The sequence below is a fragment of the Heterodontus francisci genome, chromosome 42, assembly GCF_036365525.1.
Source record: "Heterodontus francisci isolate sHetFra1 chromosome 42, sHetFra1.hap1, whole genome shotgun sequence".
Classification (NCBI taxonomy): domain Eukaryota; kingdom Metazoa; phylum Chordata; class Chondrichthyes; order Heterodontiformes; family Heterodontidae; genus Heterodontus; species Heterodontus francisci.
Genome location: NC_090412.1, coordinates 11,908,198 through 11,919,818, shown reverse-complemented (window position 1 = coordinate 11,919,818; position 11,621 = coordinate 11,908,198).

Sequence of the window (11,621 nt, the reverse complement as noted above, 5' to 3'; positions counted from 1 at the left end):
AAAAGAACGAGAGAATTACAATTGAAAGAAGGAAAAACTTGCACTTACATATCACACTTCAGAACCTCAGAACCTCAGGAAAACCCAATGCATTTCACAGCCAGTGAAGTACTTTTGAAGTGTAGTCACTGTTGCATTCAAATCAATTTATTTTTGGTTCAATTGTCTTGGAATTTCTTTCCTCCTTTTTTATAGTTTTCTATCCCTCTACATACTTCATTACCAGGGATCCTCAACCTTTTTTTTTAACCTGAGGAGCCTTTAAAAAAAAAATTGCCTTAAATAAAAACTATTGGGAGCCGCAAGACGGAAACTCAGCATTTCTCAACCAAATACTTGACAAGTTGCCAAGTGTCTTTGGTAGAATGCATAATTTGCATATATAAAAATAAAATATGTGTTGAATTTATGTATCAATAGAAAAAAATGAAATTAAAATAGACTTAACTGAATTGTGTTTTTTTTTACTTTTTTCACGATAATTTTGTCAGTAAAGTCATTTTTAAAAGAAATTTTAGCTTAAGATGCGTACAATTAAGACTTTATTTTTAGCTATTGACTCTTGTGATAAAAAAACAGCTTCTAATAGCACTTTCAGAATAATTTACCGTCTCAGCTATATTATGGTTGCAACCAGAAAACCTGTTCCTCAAATCAAAGGCATTATCTATAACCATGGTGGAGCTATACTGGAGCCACAAGTGAGATGGTAAAGAGCCCCATGTGGCTCCGGAGCCAGAGGTTGCAGACCCCTGACCCAGAGGAATGGTTCAGTTGGCATCAGACCTAACAGCTTCCACTGACAACTGGCCTGTAGATGTCACACTACTGTCGTTAGAGGAGGTTAAGTGAACAACCTGTACATCTGGATGCAGCCCCTTGTAGTAAGAATTAATGCATTTTGGAGCAGGTCCGGTGGGAATCCGTGGCGGACTTCCCTAAATTTCACAGAACATTTTGGAAAAATTCACAGAACATTTGAAGAGGCGTTGTAAAATGATTGTTAAAAAAAAGCCTTTGCGTCAGTTATAGAGTCATAGAGAGATACAGCACTGAAACAGGCCCTTCGTCCCATCGAGTCTGTGCTGACCAACAACCACCCATTTATACTAACCCTACATTAATCCCATTTTCCCTACCACGTCCCCAACATTCTCCTACCTACACTAGGGGCAATTTACAATGGCCAATTTACCTATCAACCTGCAAGCCTTTGGCTGTGGGAGGAAACTGGAGCACCTGGCAGAAACTCACATGGTCACAGGGAGAACTCATAAACTCTGCACAGGCAGTACCCAGAACCGAACCCAGGTCACTGGAGCTGTGAGGCTGCAGTGCTAACCACTGCACCACTGTGCCATTGATAAAAAAATACCACACGCGGTCCTTGATGTTAACCCGCTGCCAAGAAAGGGGGTAAAGAGTCCAGCTCAGGTCAGGGGTTAAAGTGAAAGGGTGGGAAATGCGACCCCATTCTGCCGCATGCGCACCGATTGTTATTTTCCCAGTGGCGTGTGAGTGCCCTGCTGGGGGAAGGCGGGACACTTCATTCACATATTTAAATCGGCCTTCAAAATGTAATTTGGACCTCAATTTAAGTTTGATAGTTGCCCTGTGAATTTCCCAGGGCTCTCAAAGCTCAGCAGCTAATGGGAGGTGGGAGCTGCCAGCTCCATAAGGTAAGTGCCTTTTCTCAGCTCATCAGCCAGGAGGATTTTCCCCAGCCCCTCACGGAAGCCTTCTGTCTCCCTGCTGCTGCAATTGCAGATCTCCCCACACCCCCAACCCCTTGAACCAATCTCCAGCCTTCCTCACTCCTGATTGCCGTCCCCAATGGACCCCAGCTATGGCCTACTACTGCTGGTTTACTCACCAGGCAACCAGCCAGTCTGTCAATCTGGCCCACTAGGGAACCAGAAAAAAAAATGGTTAAAACGTTTGGCAGGAAAATACAACAATACGATCTGTTTGACTTTATAAAGTCATTTATGTCTCTTGTGCAAGACATCACTATTATGAATAGCTTTTCCAGGGTTTCCTTACAAGAATAGTCACAGACACTTTTAACCTCATCTAAATGTATTGTCTTCAATATAACACACCTACCATCTGTTCCCATCAGTAATGATTGCGTGAGACATTAAAACAACTTTTCAATGGAGGTTTCTATGGAAACAGCAGCTACCTGGGGTAAATGGCCGCTCTCTGCTGTATTTCTCTTTGTGAATGGAAAGAAAAAATAACGCAAAATTGTTTGAGCGGCAATAATCAGATAGCATTAAATTTCATCAAATGTTTACATGGGATGTTCAGCCACTCAAGGCAACAGTGGCTTTAGTAATATTTTTGAAGCAAGCTTTCAGTGGCCGCATTGTACAAAGAAAACTATATGAAATATATAGCAACGATCAGCAATAGAAAATTAATTCCAATTTAAAAAAAAATTTAAAACACGATTTAAATTGGAAGATTCCATTTTGAAAGTTCAGCTGCTAATTTCAAAATTGAGCTCATTAGCATTTTTTAAAACTAGTGCAAATACACTGCTTTAAAAAAAAGGCACAACACTTAAATATAACCTGTTTTTTCCCCCTAAATCCTTCCTTTGGAAAAATGATCAAAGAATCCCAAACTCTGACAGCTGTTTTATGCCTGAGAAGAATGTAGCAGCCATGTCTATACACTGTAGTCAGGTCAGGTATTACAATACACAGAGAACTGATACTGCTGTCAGCAGCAATATTTTTTGAACTAAAATTACGATCATGATTCCAATTGTACTTAAGTTGAAAACAGTAAGTTCAAGCCAGGAAAACATCACATTATAGCAAATTATGCAGAAAATCTTTGACCAATTTCAGAAGGATTTACAGTCCTTGGCAGGAGTTGGTGATTAATGGAGTCCATGCCCCAGCCCACTTTCATACCAAGATGAAGTGAGAAAATAGAAATTTCTGCCTTTCATTTTATGTAGCTTCAGATAGCTTCAATTTTAAAATGGAGGCTGCTCTCTGTTAATGCAAACAAGGAACCCAGATCAAAGATCCTTTTGAAAGCAGGGTGCAAGGACATTTGAAGGACAATGGATTTCACTCTCCCAAACTCACAAATGATAAACAGGGACCCAGGAACACTCAACTTTAAATTCAAATTGCAATTGCTAACACCTGGGAACATAGGAAGGCCCAGGTAATTTTGCTATGGTCAGACTTATGGACTCTGAGTATTAGGTAATTTATAACAAGATTCCTTTTGATTGCAGAGACTTCAATTCAAACGCATTACAAAACTATTCTCCTCCTAATCTCAGGTGAGGCTGATCTGTCATGAGTCAACGTCCTGAAATATCAGTAGGAGAGATCCCACTGTTGAGAAACACTTTGAAAAAAATAGCTTAAGAAAAATCCAACTCATCTAGCTAATCCAAAATCAGAAGTCTGTAAGTCTCTTTGAAGTCCATAATAAGTAATCATAGTGCTTCAGGCAGAGTTGGTAAAATGTCTTCTATGATGGTTTAAGTATTTCAATATGAAAATACAGATACAACATCTTATAGGCCTTGATAATGTCTTGCTATTTTATGTGGGTGTTTAAACTTGTGATCAGTATTATTATTTTACAGAAGTCTAAACCTATTTCTTTTGGCTATAAATTTAGAGCACAAAACAGCATAGAATCGAGGCCAATGACTTGTAACTTTCATAGAAGACTGGATGAAATGTTGGCACACTTGCACCATCACAATTGTTACAATCTCAGTAGAGACTGTTAACTTTAAAACAAGAGATATGAACTCCCAACACCAATTAAAGGATTACACAATAAGATTTTACATTTTAAGATTTTTACTATAACAACTAAACTAAAAATCAATATTAACTAAACAGTACTTAGTCGGTAGTTAATACACTAAATTACAGAGAAAGGTATTTCACATTAACTTATGAACACACTTGAAAAACCCACACAATATTTATACGTTACAAAGTGTGATCATTGAAAATGTTATCCTTGCAGTTAAAATCCCAAACTCCTCCCAGTTGCAATGGGTTGGATCTCCCAACCCTTCTCAAAGCCAATGTCCTCTTCACTCACTTCTTCCGAGCACATTCAACCTGGACTTCCATTAATAAGACAATGTCTGGTGACCCCACAAACCTCAACTTTCGAATCGGGTACAAGTCTTAGCAGCCTTTTGCTGTATTGGTGCTATGAGAGCAGTTGTTTCTTTCTCTCTCTCTTTTGAGGCTGCCACTGCTGGTCTTTGTGTTTTCCATTCAGCCTTTCTCCAGACCTAGGAAAACCTGTTGAATTTATCCAGAACAAAAAGTCAATAGTCATTACCCTTTTACAATACTCAGAGTCCATAAGTCTGACCATAGCAAAATGACCTGGGCCTTCCTTTGTTCCCAGGTGTTAACAATTGCAATTTGAATTTGCAGTTGAGTGTTCCTGGATCCTTGTTTATCATATGTGAGTTTGGGAGAGCAAAATCCATTGTCTTTTAAATGTCACTACCTTGCACCCTGCTTTCAAAAGGGTCTTCGATCTGGGTTCCTTGTTTGTATTGTAACCAAGACCCCTGGCTTGTCTCTGGGCAGACTTGGTGTGATGTCATTTGTCTCTTCTGAATCCATTTTACACTGCATTAAAGATCATAGTTTTTAAAACATAACCATACTACAAGGTCCAGCGTTCATAATACAATAAAAGGGATTTTATTTTTACTTCAAATTTAACAATGTTTCTTGCTTCATAATATTTAACAAGGAGAGCAGCCTCCATTTTAAAACTGAAGCTACATTGAAACTACACAAAATGAAAGTAGGCTGGACTTCTTAAATGAAGCCTCACAATTTCTGTTCCCATAATCTTTACAAGCCGAGGAGAAATGAGCAGCAGTTTTGCTCTCAGACAAATCACGATAACAATCTTCACTACGCTTGACCTGAGAGCATTCAATGTAAATATTGACTGAAAAATATAGGAGACAAACTTCCAGTCCTCAACAAGTCATGTCCTTCCTGCTGATAAATAGAATAAATATTAAACATTAGTTCACAAGTGGTGGGGTTTTCAGCTAAATTATTAATTAATGTGCAAAAGTTTTGACTTTGAAATTCTGAATCTTGATATCTACAAGCCTTTTACGGTAATGGTGAGCAAGATAAAGCAAAAGGATGGTCCTGGATTTAATTGATGAGCAGATTCGGCTGATCTGTGTCTCAGAATAACTTAAAAACCAAATGGCTTCAGTAAGGACTGTTCTCTTATTGGCTGGTTAAAGCTCAACAGCAAAGTCACCCAAAGACAAACTGAACTAAGACTCTGGACACAATCCAAATTTGACACCGGATTAACTAAACATTATGCAAATTCACTGTTCTTATCAAAGGCCAGAACAAAAGCTTTCACATATTTTTGTGGGGAGTGGAACTCTTTACAAATTATTACACTGTCCCAGTGACCACCCCCCCCCCCCACCCCACCCCACTACAGATCTTTAGATGCCTTTTAGATTTGTAGATTGCTGTTATCAAGGATCATACATTGCACTGAAAGATTACAGGGATAGCATTGTTCTTCCTGCAGTGTCAAATGCACAGCAACAACTGATTAAAATAGTTGCATTGCAAACTTGTAATATGTGCAATAAAAATCACTGAGCATTGGCATGTCTGATTTCTTCTTTACATAACACATCATTTATAAAGCATGAAACATTTTAGAATTTGGGGCAAAATTAAAATCTCCTTTATTGCATGGTCTTGATCATAAACCAATTTCAAGTCAAACTACTAGGAAGAGTTTTTCTCAAATTAAAATGTGATACATGTACCAGAATTAATTAAGAATATTTAAAGCTTTTAGCTAGACTGTATGAGATATCTCAGAGGTTTTGAGTAACTATTTGTTGCTGTTGCATTTGTCACTGCAAGAAGAACAACAACTCAATGTTAACAAAGCTTGGGTATATTATTCAACCTGCAGTGCTGTATACTGCAAGATAAGACTATTTTTCACAATGATACCCAACAGATTCTTCTGTCCTTACATCCTGCATCATTTACAGCCACTAGGTAAGTCACTGCTACACTGTGATGCTGCAGCCTCAAAAGAAATTCAATCAGTTAGTTCCCAGCACAGAGACATCCAGGTTTAGATTTAAAATGGCAATGCAGAGATGAAAAGCCACATGAATCATCACTAGCTGAGTGTGTTACACTGAAGAAGGTGAGGGTGAGGGGTAGGGGTTGGTTGGTTTTAAGGGAATGTGCTGATGGATCCAAATGTGGCATGCTTAGACTTGGTGTAGTTTAGTGAAAAATGCTGAGCAATTTGAAAGTTAATGTATGAAATGTGAAGGAATCCGTCCATAACAAGGAGTTATAAGGTTAAAAGTTAATTTTCTATGAATTAGGAATTTAAAAAATCAAAATCAGGATTGATCTGCCTGTAAGGTTAAAAATAAGGCTTCATAGGCATGCCGGTAACATGTCCCTGTAGTCAAGGACACAGCATAATTGCCTCTTCCTGAGAATACAACAGCAGGTTCTGAAAAACAGGAACTCACTTGTGAAAAGCATAAACATATTCACGTCAGAAAAGTACTAACAATACAAGACTTATAATCATTGAAACTTACCACAACTTAACAATGGATGACATGATTTTCTACGGATGCAGTTAGCAATAACCGGCTCAGTGATGCTCAGTTTGGGTTCCGCCAGGGCCACTCAGCTCCTGACCTCATTACAGCCTTGGTTCAAACATGGACGAAAGGACTGAACTCACGAGGTGAGGTGAAGTCAGAGTGACTGCTATTGACATCAAGGCAGCATTTGACAGTATGGCATCAAGGAGCCCTAGCAAAACTGAAGTCAATGAGAATCAGGGGGAAAACTCTCCACTGGTTGGAGTCATACCTAGCATCAAAGGAAAATGGTTGTGGTTGTTGGAGGTCAATCATCTCAGCTCCAGGACATTGCTGTAGGAGTTCCTCAGGGTAGTGTCCTAGGCCCAACCATCTTCAGCTGCTTCATCAATGACCTTCCTTCAATCATAAGGTCAGAAGTGGGGATGTTCGCTGATGATTGCACAATGTTCAGCACCTTTCGCAACTCCTTAGATACTGAAGCAGTCTGTGTAGAAATGCAGTAAGACCTGAAAAATATCCAGGCTTGGGCTGATAAGTGGCAAGTAACATTCATGCCACACAAGTGCTAAGCAATGACTATCTTAAACAAGAGAGAATCTAACCATCTTCCCTTGACATTCAATGGCATTACAATTGCTGAATTCCCCACTATCAACATCCTGGGGGTTACCATTGACCAGAAACTGAACTGGACCAGCCACATAAATGCTGTGGCTACAAGAGCAAGTCAGAGGCTGGGAATTCTGCAGTGAGTAACTCACCTCCTGACTCCCCAAAGCCTGTGCACCATCTACAAGGCACAAGTCAGGAGTGTGATGGAATACTCTCCACTTGCCTGGATGGGTGCAGCTCCAACAACACTAAAGAAGCTCGACACCATCCAGGATAAAGCAGCCCACTTGATTGGCACCCCATCCACAAACATTCACTCTCTCCACCACTGACGCACAGTGGCAGCAGTGTGTACCATCTACAAGATGCACTGCAGCAATACACCAAGACTCCTTAGACAGCACCTTCCATACCCGCGACCTCTACCAACTAGAAGGATAAGGGCAGCGGTTGCATAGGAATACCACCGCCTGCAATTTTCCCTCCGAGCCACACACCACCCTGACCTGGAACTATATCGCTGTTCCTTCACTGTCGCTGGGTCAAAATCCTGGAACTCCCTTCCCAACAGCATTGTGGGATTACCTACCCCACAGGGACTGCTGCGGTTCAAGAAGGCACCACCTTCTCAAGGGCAATTAGGGATGGGCAATAAATGCTGGCCTAGCCAGCGATGCCCACATCCCTTGAATGAATTTTTAAAATGTTAACTTACCTGTCAAATGAATCGGGAAACTGTGTTATAATCTCAAAACACTATTGTGTAGTTAGGAAGCGCACCATCACATGAAACCTCCAATATTCTCTAAACTTCAGGTGTTTTGACCAACATCTGTGCTCACAGCTTTATGCTAGCTCAGCCTTTTCTTAGAAATTATGTAATGTGGATTTCAACTAGAAATTGAGTTATACAGCCTTATTTGGGAAATAGAAAGGGACGAACCTACTTGCAAGAGAGGTAACACCTCCATACGTAAAAAAAACTAGTTATGCAGCTTAGAAACACACAGTGGATCTTTAGAATCATTGGATTCATTCCAGCCTTTCTCATGGTAAAGGTACGCGCTACTCGGTCTAGTGACGATAGTTCTCCCCTCAATTGAGATCGAGGTATCTCGCGAAACTCTGTAGCTTTCTACTCAGGGATTCAACATAAATGCCATTTTAAATATTGATGGATGTCTTAAATATTTTACTGTAACATTATTTGGACTTAAAACTTGGATTCTCTACTGGGAGTAAGATTATACTTTCTTTTCCTAGAACTATTAATGTTGCGATTGTTTTACCCATCAAAGTGTGAATTGCATGCTTGGTTCTTTAATAAACTTTTATATAATTTAGAAAATATACTGTCTCATATAGTCTTCCGTATCTCAAGTTGAGAACCCATCGCTGTACACTCTTTAGTGGAGAGGTACATTATTCAGGAGAGATACCTGGATCCTTATCATATCCGGGTTGTTATAATTTGGATGAAAATTGTTAAAAAGGCTATCAGCAGGACTGTAATATTCTCAGCTGGTTCCTTTCCTTTGGGGAGAGTTCAATCAGTTCTTCAGACCCATTCAAGTGTCTGTGAGATCTGTCTTTCTCAACCTTAAATAAGGGTGATCATCTGGGGAGTACATCCGATCCAGGATGGTCCCAAAAAGGGGCTAGGATTATAATCCAGTTCAGAGGTACATCCATTATTTCCAAATAGGTGTCATTCGGAGTTGCCATTTACTGTTGTGCTTTAATTAGCATGAATTGCAAACAGTGGAATTCTGACATCCCAACAACAACAACTTGCATTTATATAGCACCTTTAACGGTCCCAAGGTGCTATATAAACCTCGTTCTTGCTGTACAACTATTTATCCTGGTCCTGAGTGACTGACCAGAATCAACTGAGGGCAGTATGTGTTTCTAAAAAGGGTAAATATAGAAAGGTCTTTGGCCCCCTGAGTCCAGCAGAGAGCTACCGACAAGTTCAAATGCTTCCACTTGACTAGTGTGTGTTTACATAGGCAACTGTTTACTTTCACTGGAAAACCAATACCCTACCCCCACTGACTGCCATCCAGTGACCCTAGCTACAGGTTGAATGTGTGTGGCTGTCAATGTTCCCTTGCAATCAAACACTTAACTATCATGACTCAATGAATAGTGGCGATTTGAGCAAAGTATTGAAGAATGGTTGGTGCCCATAGAACTGTACGCCAGCAAGGAGAGGAGGAAATTCATGAGGGTTGGGAACGATGGTGGGGGTGGAGGGAGGCACGGAAATAAGCTTGAAACTAATATAGAAACATCGGAGCAGGAGTAGGCCATTCAGCCCATCGAGCCTGCCCTGCCATTCAATGTGATCATGGCTGATCAACCACTTCAATGCCTTTTTCCCCACACTATCCTCATATCCCCTTATGTCATTTGTATTTTGAAGTCTGTCAACCTCTGCTTTAAACATACTCAATGACTGAGCTTCCACAGCCCTCTGGGGTAGAGAATTAGAAAGATTCACAACCCTCTGAGTAAAGACATTTCTCCTCATCTCTGTCCTAAGTGGCTTCCCCCTTATTTTGAAATTGTGACTATGATGATTTCCTGCTTTTTTTTCTAGATTGAAAGTTCGGTGTGAAACAGTTTTGAGGATTGTTGCTGGGGATGCAGAACACCATTAAGATTGATCAGACCGTTTGATTGTTCTAATCCTGCAGTAATTCTGATAGAAATGGTGCTTCCCTATTCTCTGTACAGGTATGTGAGATATTCACTCATTCATTGCTGGAATGCTAAAATAAATTTGGAATAGTCCTGCACCGTTCAGAAAGCCCAATGAGAATAACTCATAAGCAGTAATAAATTAAGTGACAACCTCTTCCTAGTAAGGGAGCACATGGCAGTTTCCCAAAAAAATCTTGGAGGCGAACACCATCAGGAAGTGAGAGCCTTATCACATTCACCTTGACTGGGCCTCGGTTGAACATCTGATCTATTCTTCTGATGAAATGTTAAATCAAGATGTCACTTGCCTGCTCAGGTGAGCATAAAGATTTCCATAGCACTATTCAAAGAAGAGTAGGGGAGTTCTTTTCAATAAAAGCAAAATACTGCGGATGCTGGAAATCTGAAACAAAAACAAGAAATGCTGGATTCACTCAGCAGGTCTGGCAGCATCTGTGGAAAGAGAAGCAGAGTTAACGTTTCGGGTCAGTGACCCGAAGAAGGGTCACTGACCCGAAACGTTAACTCTGCTTCTCTTTCCACAGATGCTGCCAGATCTGCTGAGTTCTTTTCAATGTCCTGGCCAACATTCATCCCTCAATCAGTATCACCAAAACATATTATCCAGCCATTTTCCTCATTTGCTGTATCTGAGACCTCTCTGGGCCCACACTGGCTGCCACATTTGCCATCAAAATAACAGTGACCATGGTTCAAAACAATTATTTTGCTGTGAAATACTTTTGGGGCATCTTGAGAATCCAAAAGATGTTATATAAATGCAAATTCTTTTTTATCATTGTACCAAAATATACAATATAGGTGGCTGCTGACTTCCCATAAGGTGCCTGAGAAATGTGCAGGTATTGTTTTCAGCACCAAAAACTGGAACCTGGTGAAAATCACTTCCTGACCTTGGATTTATTTTTTCGACAAGAAGAGTTGTGCTGGTTTGGTTTTAACTTTCAGACAATTGGATATTTGAGTTTTTGTGGTCCAGTTTTGCACTTTGTTCAATGCACAGCTTTATTCTTTTGGACTTGTAGCTTTTAGTATTTGCTTGTTTTTTAATAAAGACTGTGCCACTTTAGGTGGTAAGCTAATGACAAATATTATGTCATGTACTGTCAACAAAGGTAGAACATTTCACTGTTTCTAGGACAGTTATCTTTGGACACAGTGCTACCACAATGCATGCATATCAAACATTGGAAACAAAAAATATTCAAAATGTTAAAGGAATAAGTTATAGAAACCTAAATTTCACCTGAAAAATGCTTCTGTTATTACTCAGCCCCATTAATGATAATTTTGCATTGTTCATATGTAAGGATGGATCATGAAAATCAAACAATTCTCTGTGATCTTACCAAGATGGGTGATGTTATTGTGATGACCCCCAAGCATTTTTGGAGGTTTATTCTGGAAAGGGGCAAGGATCCTCAATCACGTAAATGGCAGAGTTAAGTCTGTTGTCTGCTGCGTGAAGGATTTATCCAAGCAAGCAGCTTCGAGTCTCCTCAGGACAATGAATCATCAGATTAAAATCTTAGCCGCTGCTGTTCCTTCTGTCCAACGCCAGCTTTTGTCCAAGAGCTGCCAGAATGCTCCCTCTGGAATAACATTACTATTAAAAAAAAAA